Raw genomic sequence first — 12,769 nt, 5'->3', positions numbered from 1 at the left:
ACTCTTTTTGGCAAGGGTTTGATACTTGAAAGAGTCATATGGAGTTTCACTTTGAGTAAAAACAGGTGTGACAGGTAAGGAATGACATTGGCTTGAAGGAATGAAGAAACATTTGTCATGGAACATGACTGACATGAAAAATCAGTAGTTCTGTCAAAAAAACTGGCAGATAATAAAATTAGTCAAAAAAGGAGGGAAGAAATTTGTTAGTTAACACGCTGATTAAGTTCTACTATTGCATTAAGTCTGCCAACGGCTGAAACAGCAAAAGAAGTAACAGCTGTTGATTCACAAAATCTCCTATGGTGAAGGTTGAAAAACAAAATTATGGTGGTACCTGAAAATGGGGATTTGTGGTTTTCTCGTTGTAGTAGTACCAGCAAGCCACAACAAGTACAGGCAATCATGCTCAGCTGTCATCAGTTAAAAATCTGAGGGATGCTGTAATGTACTTGATGTGATTCCTAAAGTCTAAAACACTAGTGCTATAATGCAAACCAAAGGGTCCGCACTAAACACATTTTGAAGCAAGAGAAGCCAAATCGACATGAACTTTCTGCATTAAAGATGCAGCAATAAAACTACAGTATTCGGTTATTTCTTGAATCCTTCATAAAGTGATTTCCTCTTGTTTGTGTCTTTTTGACAAGTGCCCACTTCATCAGCAATGTCAGCAGATGGCTGGTTTGTGATTGAATTTTATTGTCAAAGAGAAAAATCAGAACCTTCGATGCGGTACATGAGGAGAGATTTAGAGAGTGACTTTGGTGCTGTGGACGGGCTATATTTCCCCATCTTACTCTGCTCTTTGTCATGTATCAGTATTACAGTGACAGAAAATTACCACCAAGATTGGGGTGAGTGTCTCAGATGTGTGGACATCTTCCACTGCGAACCCGTCTTGTTATCGTACCTGCCCAATACAACAGAAGCAGATGGGAACTGATGATTAGACTGCTTTGTGCCACCAGCATGGGGAAAAGATGTAACTGCCAACACTGTGGTTCAGCTATCTGAAGCAATCAAAGAATACGGGCTGGCTGTGTTTTATACAGTTCACAGTAATGTGATAATGTGACTTTAGATTAGATTGAGACTTTTCTCAATAAAACATGACTGAAGGTAATTGTTTTCATTTTTCACCGGTTTTCACTGATAAATAACCCATCAATTGAAACAAAATTCATCTGTATTTTTTGTCCCCACAAATCCAAAGTGTACTGTATGTTTCAGTCACTGAAAGAGCTGAAAAAAGAGATCTAAGAAATAGTATATTATTTGGCCATAAACGTTTTATAATATGTGCAATATGGTACTGTTTCTCATTTCTGTTAAAGACCATCAGTGTTTTCAGCCATGTTGACCACTATTACCATCTTAGTTTAGGATGTTAGCATGCTAACATTTAATAATTAACAAGTATAGCTGAGGTTAATGGTAAATTCAGTCATTTAGAAGGTATTTGGTCACAAAAATTGAAAGTTTGACCTGCTGATTGTGATGAAGAGTCAGAGCATCACCAAATCCATTAGGAATCATCTTCTGAGCACAGTGGTTATCTGTGTCACATGCAATCCATCCAATAGTTGTTGAGACATTTCACTTATAAAATGTAAACCTGGTGGCACTACAGGAAAAGTCAGGGGATCACTGAAGCCAGTAGGCTTCATCCCCTGGGGAACATGAAGGTATGCACAGAAATGCAATCCATCAAATAGTTGTTGAGCTATTTCAATGTAGACCAAAGTGGTGGACCAAATGACTGACAGACATTGCCATTCCTAGAGCCATTTCACAGCACTTGCTTCTTATGATAGGGGAATTATAGTCAAAACAAATGGACAATAGAATCCCCAGAAAATCAAATCACAATAATTTGTTGTGTAAGTAAAAAGATAAAACAAGAAAAAATAAACACGGCTACATAATTTAAACAAAGACCAAAGCAAATCTGTTTATAGAGCAAACAGCGACAAGTATATAAACACACACAAATCAACACCAGCAACGGTATCCTCCTCCACCCTTGTTCTTTGTCTGTGTTTGTACAGAATGCATGTGTATTGACGTTGACAGTTTACAACGCACATAATGCATTAAAGGTAGACAAGGAAATGCTAGATAAATGCACATATCAAAGCGCATTCCATGAATTGCTCTGAATCCTTAATGAATTATATTCTCACATCTACGATCTACTTAAATGGAGGGTAAATTCAATTACCATGCTTAGACAATTTTTGTCATTGAATGATTTTTTGTGGCACACTAATGGATCCATTACAAATATGGCCCCTGTTAAAATATTTTTTTTCAAACATAGCCTGCTGAGGGGAATGTATTAAGCCCTGTTTGTTTTCTTAATTAGTTGGTTTTTCACACTGAAAAAAGTCACAAGTTCATCTATCAAATTAGCCTGTCAAGAAAGTTAATAGTGTGAGGTGCCACAGAGACAGCAACATCAAAAACAAAATGTAAAATTAAGCATTTCTTTGTGAAACCAACAGAATAATTTGAATAAATATTTTTGCTACCTATTAAGACTGCCAGCTGTTATTTGTCTCTGTCTCTATGATTCTGACTGACAGTATTTTTTTTTATTTGATTTTGTTTGGGAAAATATACTTCTATGCCAAACAAAACATACAATATATTTTTCTTGTTTAAAAGTCATACTTTATCTGCAGTAGAAACATGAAGCTTCACATCTGTATCACATAATTCTAAACAGTCCTTCCAAACATATCTACAAGAAAAAAATGGCGTCTCTTTAAGTGGCAACATTCTTTATTTGTGCATGTTGCCCCGCTCCTTCAACATATCAGAGGTCAGGATGAAGATCATGTAAACCCTTTTCCCTGTCCTTGGCTTTCAACTGAATCTGGGCACCTGACTGCTGTAGTGACTTATTTTTTCCCATCTCAGTCTTAGTCAGGTTGTCCTTGTGAACCTTCTGTAGTATTGCTGGCTCCCTGTTGGCTCCCTGGGTGACAGATTGGTAGCTGCCTAATGGTGTCTGGCTGGTTCAGGGGCTGGTCACCAGCTGCTGGCTGGCCAGGTGGCTGCTAACTGGCAGTTGGCTAGCTGTCTCATTAACTATCAGCTGCTGTGTGACCGGTTACCTGCTGCTGCCAGAGACTGGCGGCTGGTGCTCTTCTCGGCTGGTTCTCACCTTGCGGGACTGAATGGATGGGCAAAACGAAATCAGAGCTTGTGACCCTGAAAAACAACCATAAATTGTTCATGGCTGCATGTGTGAGGCATTTTATGGCCACCTCTTTTAACAGGAGACTTCTACTTAAAACACAAAACAAAGCATAGCCATTCTAAAGCTTTAAATGAATTCTTGAAATTTGGTCTGTTGATTAGCTAGCTAACTGCATAGGATATAGATGTAGTTCTTGGGCAACGTGCTGGCCAATCATACAGTAAGGTATTTGTGAATATCCTTTTAATAACTTAATATTATTACAGGAACAAAACTATAAAAAAATGTATATGTTATGATATCCCACTTTGGGTAGTTGAGATAATGCCATTCAAACAAACCATGCTATAGCATAGTATTTTTATACTACGGAAAAAACTACCACCGCCATTAGTACACTGTCATCTTACATAAAACTGAATCAACAACACTTCAAAAAGCCCAACATCTCAGGATCTACTTATGTACCTTTGCACGAGAGACTCACAGGAACCATTTATGCAGTCTGGACTTGACAGTACTCTGGGACCTGTAACTGATCATTAAAACACATTTGCAATAACCACCAGTAACCAAAAGTGCTAAACTTAAACACCGTAACTTTGAGGTGTTTGGAGGTTTTTACTTTGTGGTACTTGTACTTTGTCTCTCTCTGTCTCTGGCTATGTGGTTCTGTCCTAGCTTACATTCAGTATAGACTGAGTGGCCATCACTTGTCAACACACTGACTAAGCACTAACTGAACCCTGAAAGATTTGTTTTCTAATAGCTTTTTTAAAAGTGTAACTGCGTTAAAATCATTGTCATATGATAGCTAATGGGTTGAGAGATTGCATTACCTAAGAGGAACCCCGAAACACTGGCTGTTGCCCCCAGAGGCTAAATCGACATCAGATGATAGCCGATGGGTTCCAAGATTAGAGCCATGAAAGCTTGGAAGTGTGAGCTTATCCTCTTAGTAAATTTGCATGTAATTGACCTTCGCTAAGACCTGTCGGACTTTTATCACGGCGTTGCCACAGTCTATTACTGCACTCCCTGGAGAAATATTGTCTAATTTTTGCAAAGGGTGATCTCAGAAAGAAGCAGACAGTTTTGCAGTTGCATTGTGCATTTGAAGGTTGTATTCAGGCTGTCAAACTGACGTGAAAAAAATAAAGACAGAAGCTAAAGCCTACCGATCACAGAGTAAAACTAGTGAAACACCGTATTATTATTGACTATTGAGAAAGAGAACAACGATATAAATGATCAACACTGCTCCAGCACAGCTGGGTAGGTCTCTATTCACTCTTACAATCATTAAAAAGCAGAACAGTGGGGTTATATAATGTTAAATTCAGTAGTAAGTTAGCTAATGTTAGCTAACTGACATTACATTAAAAACAACAGACAGCCAACATTTTCCTGGATTTGTTTTAGGTTTTGTAAAGTGAATAAATCGTACCTCTCTGGCTAGCGACTGTAACTATTACAGGTGCCCCAGCAACAGGATTTGACCATATCTTATAAAAATACAGCAAAAAAAGCTAGAAAACAACGGATTTTGCACAAGTCAATGGAGCGCAGCCATGAAATTGTTGGACCTCAGTTAGAGCAAGTCCTATACTACGCTGTGATTGGCCAGCTGCGTATTTGGGGCGTGGCTTAGCAAAGGGTCAATCAATTGTAATTTTATTTATTTATTTATTTATTTTTGAGTGATACATGTTGTGTATATTGTATAAATATGATGGTGGTATGATGTCACCTAGGCACCTATACTCATTAATGTTAATGTCTTTACATAAATAAGTTTTGGGTTGCAGTTGAATAGTCTTTTTTGCTTAGGTTCTTAACTGAGTGGAATGACCTGGAAGTATTTAAGTGGCAGCCAAGAAAAAGTGCTTTATTGCTTTGTTTCTTATCTCCTTTAGCATAGGATACACTGGAACATCCTTTATGAAGGGAAAGGAGATAATGCCATCCCACAATTCCCCGGGGCTGCAACATTTAAAGCGATGCACCATTTGGCAGTTCACAAAGCAGACTTGCAGCAGGGAGAAAGAAAGAGGGTGCGTGTGAGTATGGACCGAAGTCACACTTTGATATAAAAACTTTCTTTAATCATGTAGCCTAATGTTACTCTACAGTTCTGTGGTTTATCAGGGAAGCGTATAAACTTAACTGCGACAAACAGACAAGATCCCTCTTATATATGCTGTATGAAATGTCTGTATCCTCGCTGCCCTGCATTATTATAAACTATGATGAACTGGTCGTTGGTCGCATCTCTCTATCTTCTAGGTGCTGTCTCTCCTTCTTCATCTCCTTGCAGTTCTCATGCATTAGTTCCCTGTTGTGACTGTGTTGTTTCTGTGGCTGCTTTGGCTTTTAGGAAAATACTTTTTTTTTTGTCCACACCACAGACTTTATTGTGCTATCCGTGACCCTTTGTAGATATGTGGGGCCTGTAATGCTTTTCTCTTTATGTCAAGTAAATGATGCGTTGTCATTGAATATAACAATTACAAGTTTTTTGCAAATTGTTTGCAAATACATGTATTTTGGAGATAGCAACACTCCCAGTATTGTCCATGATAGGGCACATAACAGATGATAAAAAATGTTTTTAAAAACATGATAGGGAGAGGTTGAGTATTGAATTACAGTATACGCTATGTTAGGACAGGATCTTGAAGTTAGAGCTATTTTGAATTATGAAATGGATGAAGGTGGACAGAATCGGGCTAATGTGAACAAATTTGTGGCTTTAATTAAAGATACTGCAACAATATGGGCGAGTTCAGAAAAGCTAAAAATGAATGTAGGATTCAGCAGCTGCACATGAATATTGCACAAAGTCTGCTGAGCCTGCTGCTCTCTGCCCTGTACTAATCACAAATGTCCAGTCCAGTTCTCTGGGTTACACTATAGTCCCTTTCTCTCCCTGTCTTATCCCCCACATTGTCACTCTGTCTGAATTGTGTGTTTCTTGTTTCATCCAGCCTGTCTCTTCTTGGTTGACTCATTTCAGTTCTCTTTAGTTTGCTTATTTTTGTTTTCATCCCTTTTGTTCCTCAGTCTAATTTTCTCTACACTCTCTGAAGCATATAACATAAATAAAGCTGTTGTTTGTAAAGCAACCACCATTGTCTTGCTGTCATTCCCTTCCTCTTTGCCTTTGTCTGGCCTCTATAATGTTGAAATATGGAGTTTGACAGCCAGCATCAATGCAATTTCAAAATAAGCTCTTACAACACACTTAACAGGAACATGCTTTTGTATATTTTATTAGCACGCATTTGACTAGTTATATCTTCTTCTTATGCTTGCCAAGTCCAGTTTGAAAGTTTTTATTTTTTTCTTATTATATATACTTCGTATTATTGTTGTGTCATTTGTTTAATGTAAATCAGTTGCAGTATGTAATATATCTAGGAATACAAATATAAATTGATATCCCAAATTTCTGTCATTAGTTAATTCCCTTAAGAATTACAATCTGTTCCTATCCATCAAACGTGTTTTTAGACATTGTTTTGTGGTTGCATGTTTGCTTTGGCTGATTCTGACCATCTTCCATAAACTGTACATAATGAAAGATGGTAAATAGAGTGAGTAGTGATATAACTCTGTCAAGTCTTCATATGACTATTTGATAAAATAATTTAGACAGGTTTCCATCTGGGTTTGATCTTTGTCATATATCATCCCTCCTCTATTATTCCATATCCCTTTGCTCCTTACTGTCAACTATGTAAAAAAAAAGAAAAGCAAAATGCCATAAAATAATCTTTGTGATAATAGTATCTGTGCCTCATGTATGATAAATTTCTCCCTGTGTTATTGTTGGACGTTGGTGCAAAATGGTCAGTCTAGAAAGAAGCAGGTCTTATTTGACTGTAAGGGACTGACACCAAAACCTGACATTTACAGCTGCTGTTGTTGGAAACAGAAATATGCCCTGCTATAAAAATCAATCGCAGCTTCACTGGAGACAAAATGTCAGACAGTCTTGCTTTCATATCCACAGGCATATGAAAATACCACCAATAAACAACAGTGTTAAAATGTTTTAAGGTGAATCTGCTTCCCCGAAGACCTTCTTACTCATTCTGCAGAGGGAAGAGATCTAAATTCATAGTGATGAGGTAATGAGGAATAATAAAGTTCACAGCAGAAGTTGTAGCAGGTTGAAGGTCGCCTGATGCACAGGTGCATTTGCTTCTGTGGCTGCGTGGAGGACGCAGAAAGAGAAAACTTAAACTATGCGTTTGGCGTGCTGTCACACAAATCAGACAAATCTGCTCAGCTCATGTTTCATTTGCTCTGATAGATATCTCAAATGTTTTCAGAAACACATTATAGTGTACTGCCCAGCTGTAATTTGAGAAAGTTGACCTGGCTTTTTTCTGCTTGAAAACGTATCAAGCACACCACATGTTTCGGTGGCAACCCTTGGCAAGACAAAATTTGTGTGGAACCTCTCAGTTAATTTTCAATGCCAGGCTAGCTCGCTAGATAGAATAACACGTTACAGAAGGCAGGATTTCTCTTTGTTGCTGCATTTAGTTTGATAAAAACTTTGCCTCCTTTTTTAACTTTGCACTTTATCACTTTGTTCATTACAGTAGAAACACCTGGACTGTCTTTCATTAATTTTTGTTTGAAGATGGGGTAAGGTATTCTAATCCAATAGACATCTTTTTGTCAAATTCAGCAAATATCTCCTCATTATCCGCTAGCAGTCCGTTCTGTTAGCGCGCTGAAAAGAAATCCAGTGTTTGTACACAGCAGCTCTGTAAATGGGAAACAAACACAGTGGCCCGCTGTTATGGCAGAAAATTGTGTCCTCTCACATTTAATATTTTATGTATGAACCCCGCCACACAACAATATTCCAGCTGTTCCATCCATGATTAGTGTGTCAGGTAATGTTAAATGACCACAGACATTCAGCTTACTTTCCTTACTTTCTGTGCTCGCTCTGGGACCATCTCCTCCTCTGTGTGTTAGCTTTGCAGCAGCGACTGTAGCAACAGTTTGCTAACCCAAAACTTTAATTACAGATAATTATATTACTTACTCTGTCGTTGTTCGCTCTATATCATGCCTAGCCCATCCTTTCATGCATGGCGTCCACATTTGTGGACAGTTATTTTAACTCTATTTTGGATTAATATATCATGGTTATGTTCTGCAAGGCATTTGAGGACAGTGTCAGTTGATTGATAGCAACATTGTAACAATGCTTACTATCTTGTATTCCACATATTCATTGCTTGCTGACCCCATCAATCCAAGATGGCTGATTGTGATGGCCATGTGCTAAATGCATCAGGTATATCTGTGATCTTTTATTCAAGGGGGTCAATCGAGGAAAAAAAATAGTAGTACGTACTAGTGATGGGCAAAGCGAGGCTTTGTGAAACACTGAAACATTTTAAGCAATTGTGCCGGAATTGTGTCGAGGCTTCGAACACTTCGACACTTGTCTCCACGGTAACACCTACTGGTCACTTTTGATATAGACACATCTTGGTAGGGGTTTCACTGAAACAATGACTCACCCACGTTTACAATTCTAAACGTCTTATCAATACATGACCAACACGATTTCGGAGAAATCACCATACAACAAACAAATGCTTTAAGATTGTCAGAGACAGCAGATGGGGATTGCAATAAAAGTGTGTTTAAATAAAATACATCTGTGTGTTGTTTCATAAGTAATCACTCGTTTAGCTGAGGCTTTTGCTATGTCAGAAGTCATCTTCCTGGAGCAACTAGGGGTTAAGTGTCTTGCTCAGGGACACATGTATCACAGAGGGAATCAAACCCAGGTCTCTCACATCTAGGCATGTGTCTGAACCACTACCCCATAGAGACAACCTATTCATTTTCAGAATCAGAATAGGCCTACTTTCATGATCTCCGAGGGTGAAGTCTTTGTTACAGATAGAAGGAATGGAAATAATAGCTAGTTGAAGTTACTGAGTAGAGAATATAATAAACTATACAAAAATATAATTAAATGACAGTAAATGTGGATATCTACAATATGATACAGTAGCTTATTAACAGAGGTGTAATGATAATTAGCAGGAAAGATATAGGCCCTAGTGTAATAATAAATAATACTGAGTGCTGGCAGTGATGAGGTGTAATGGATTAAAAATCCGTAACTGAGTAAAGTTGAAGTTGTTTCAAGAATGATAAAAGAAAATTGGAACAATGTCTCACATTTGTCATATGTCAAGAATTTTATTCAGAAATATTCAGCTGTTTTGGGGCTGAGTCTGTTTTTTTCATAATTGACATCCCCAGCCTTGGAAAAATTTGGTCACATCATAGAACATTTGTTGCTGGCAACGATAAGTATTATTTTGCCATCATAGGCCTACAGGTGCGGATATACTACAATAATCAAAGGATCGTGTGTCCTTTGGACAAAAGCATCTGTCAAATTTAAGCCTTCTGAGAGTTAGAGGCTGATGTGTGGTTTGTTCCAAACACTGTGAATCAAGCATAGATGCGGCAGGTGTGCCACCTGTTGAAACAGGGGTGAAATTGACGTTTTGAACCACGCCTTAGAGCAGTGTTTCGAAACATCTGTGCTTTGGGATCTCGACACAGCGTCGACATGTCAGTATCGAACGTCCCATCCCTAGTACGTACAGTAAAGTATAATTAACATGTTTATGTTTTATAAAATAAAATTTAGAGTAAAATTTAAAACCAACTGTCAATGTATGTGGATGCCATGCAACAGTGGAGTGAGATTGCATTAAGTCTCTACAACTGATTGTTAATACATCTATTCTACTTTTTCAAAGATGTGATAATTGAATTGATGAATATAATAATAAAACAGACATTTAACAATATATGAACATTAATAACAATGCAAAAGTGCATATTCCAGCATGAAATGGCAACTTTTGACTGCTTTGTGGGTTTTCATATGATAAGTACTGTACTCACATACTGTAAAACTATCACTTTTAACCAGAACTATGCAATCTGTTACATGCTGGATGTTGATATGTTATAACAGATGATTCAATATGAAGTTTGATAAGAATAAAAATATGTTACTGGGTTTCCGTATTCATGTAACTACAGCTATAAATACCACTGAGTGTTGTTTTTCCCCCCTAAAATATGTGTTTTATTGTTAGTTTTCAATAATTGAGCTTAAATACGTGGCATAATATATCATAAAAACACAATATTCCATATACCATGTATCCATATACGTGGACAGTTTAATCATTTTAAAATATAACAGAATTTAAAAATGTAAATGGATTTCAATTAATTTTCAATTAATTTTCAATCATTTTAGCCCAATTATAAGTAATATAAAGAATCTTAAAATACAATGACTTTAATAATTCATCCATGAGAGGGTTTAAAGGATTTTGACAAATTTATGAACAAACTTCACTTTTCAACTTTTAACATTTACATTTGGGTGGCACAATTTGGCCGCATTGGCACAATCCGTTTTACATTTCTACCACTGGCTAAGAATTCAAACAAAAACGAAATTTACATTATGGGAATAATAAACCAACAGCACTTAACTATTTTATTTTTTTATTTATTTAGATATTTGGTTGTTTGGTTGGTTGTTTAGTCTCTTCAGGGTGCTGGAGAAGAAAATAGGGTGTTAAACAGATTAAAAAGATAGGAAAAAAAAGTGAGATGAGGAAAAAAGGTTTCTCAGTGTATCTTGAATATTATTTTATCTAACACACAGTAAAGACCGCATGGTGGGTTGAAACATATTTGTCGCAGTGCTTGATAAATAAATCTTGGAGTAGCTCACAGCAAGTGCACCTCCTTCTTCAAAGCTCAAAGCCTGTCACAAGCTCTCCACACCAGATAGTGAAGATAGATTTACATTTGAGAATTAAAACTGTAATCAGATTGTCTCCTTGGGGTAAAATTGGGTTTCTTACGCTGGCTGTGGAGAACTGCTCTGATAAAACAAATTCTACAAGACAATAAATGGCACAATAAACAACACAGAGTGGCCAACGAGATAACATCCACATAACAGCAGTGGACAGCCCAGGTTAACAAGTGTGTGTTTAACAACGCAATGGCAAACAGGATAAAAGACTGTTGTTGTGTTTTCTTGGAGCCCAGAGACCTGGAGGCTGATTCCAGAAGTCCTACGGCGTTCAATCTTTCCTATCTTGATTTGACCAAGCGTTAAGGTTATCACTTTTGACTTTTCAGTGTTTGTTTGTGTATTTTGTTATCTACTAAAGTAACATTTGTGTTATTTAAAAAAAATATCTGATGGGGAAAAAGACATATCTGTCTCCTCTCCTGATCGAAGCATTTCTCTCCCTCACCGATGAGAGCATGGAGATTTTGGGATATAGCTACATGTTTATCTTGTTTATCTTGCAGACACTAATAAATATTACAATCTAACAGCCCTCTACTGTTTTATGAAGTGGAGTTAAGGGAGTCCGGATCTGTGCTGAGTTACAGTAGCTAATATTCAGTCTCTGAAATCCATCTGCTTGCTAATTCTCTAGCTAGCTATGAAACTCCTACATGGCCCTGTGGGGCTATCGATTCTATCTGTTTCTCTTGTCAATGCTGAAAAAAAACACGATAACACCAACAGCTGCTTTGTCAGCTCTTCTACTGATAAATAATCCTGGGGTGGAAGAGCAGCAGTGAATGAAGGACAGAATAAGGAAGAGGAGATAGAAAAGGGAGATGGTGGGAAATGAAATGTGGGGAATGTAGAGTAATAAGAAAGATTAGGATAAAGGGATGAAGAGAAGAGACAGTAAGAAAAAAGTGGATAAAATATGGGATCAAAAGGGAGACAGAAGTTGAGAATGAAGATGGAGAGAGAGGAAACTACAAAGTAGAAACTACAAAAAAGGTGAAAATGAGCAGGAGGAGATCCACTATGTACTGTGTTGTTTCATCTTGTAACAACCTCCCAAAGAGTTATTGTAGAAAACATAAAGAAGTACACTATACTGTGTGTATAATTCTATAGAATATGTACCATGACTTCAGTATCTATAGACATCAGTCTGTAAGTGTACCTACTTTGCCAATGAGGAGGAAAGGGGTACTCTAGTAACTTACTATTACACTGCTGGTGAATGTATAAGAAACAGATTGGAAAAATAATGGTCTAAATCAATACCATGACTTTAGTCCTTTGTTTGGGTCATGCTGCCTATACTTCCCATAATGCAACTCAGAGGTGTCTTTCCTTAATTGTCATCCAATGTCAACAAAATGTCAACAAAATGGGAAGAACAGGAAAACCTGTGGCTATTCCAATTTGAAGCATTCACACAATATTTGAAGATGGTTAGTCCCACTGCTAGCCTTGCATCCCCACCAATAAATCCAATTCAGCGATAAATTCACAATTAGACAATTGGCCCTCAAATTTTATTATGAAAATCGTCATACACTGACCCACAACCAGATTCAAGGGGCATGTGCGTAGCTGCTCTCTTCACATGCAGACGAGTAAAATGTCAGAGCAGGACCTAAAAAATCAATATACACCTGCAAATTTAAGCA

General features: G+C 37.4%; 1 long non-coding RNA gene across 1 annotated transcript; it reads right to left on the bottom strand.

The window, feature by feature from the left end:
- Window positions 1–2,769: 2,769 nt before the first annotated feature.
- On the bottom strand, window positions 2,770–3,865 carry LOC119911182. Its single transcript, XR_005445827.1, has 2 exons — window positions 3,677–3,865; window positions 2,770–3,219 (listed from the first exon to the last, which is right to left on the bottom strand). It is a non-coding gene; the product is annotated as an uncharacterized LOC119911182 (long non-coding RNA).
- Window positions 3,866–12,769: the final 8,904 nt, after the last annotated feature.

This window comes from Micropterus salmoides, unplaced genomic scaffold (assembly GCF_014851395.1).
Source record: "Micropterus salmoides isolate LMB-PRFRI ecotype aquatic unplaced genomic scaffold, ASM1485139v1 Ms_hic_scaffold_1943, whole genome shotgun sequence".
Classification (NCBI taxonomy): domain Eukaryota; kingdom Metazoa; phylum Chordata; class Actinopteri; order Centrarchiformes; family Centrarchidae; genus Micropterus; species Micropterus salmoides.
This window is presented reverse-complemented; position numbering and strand designations above follow the sequence as displayed.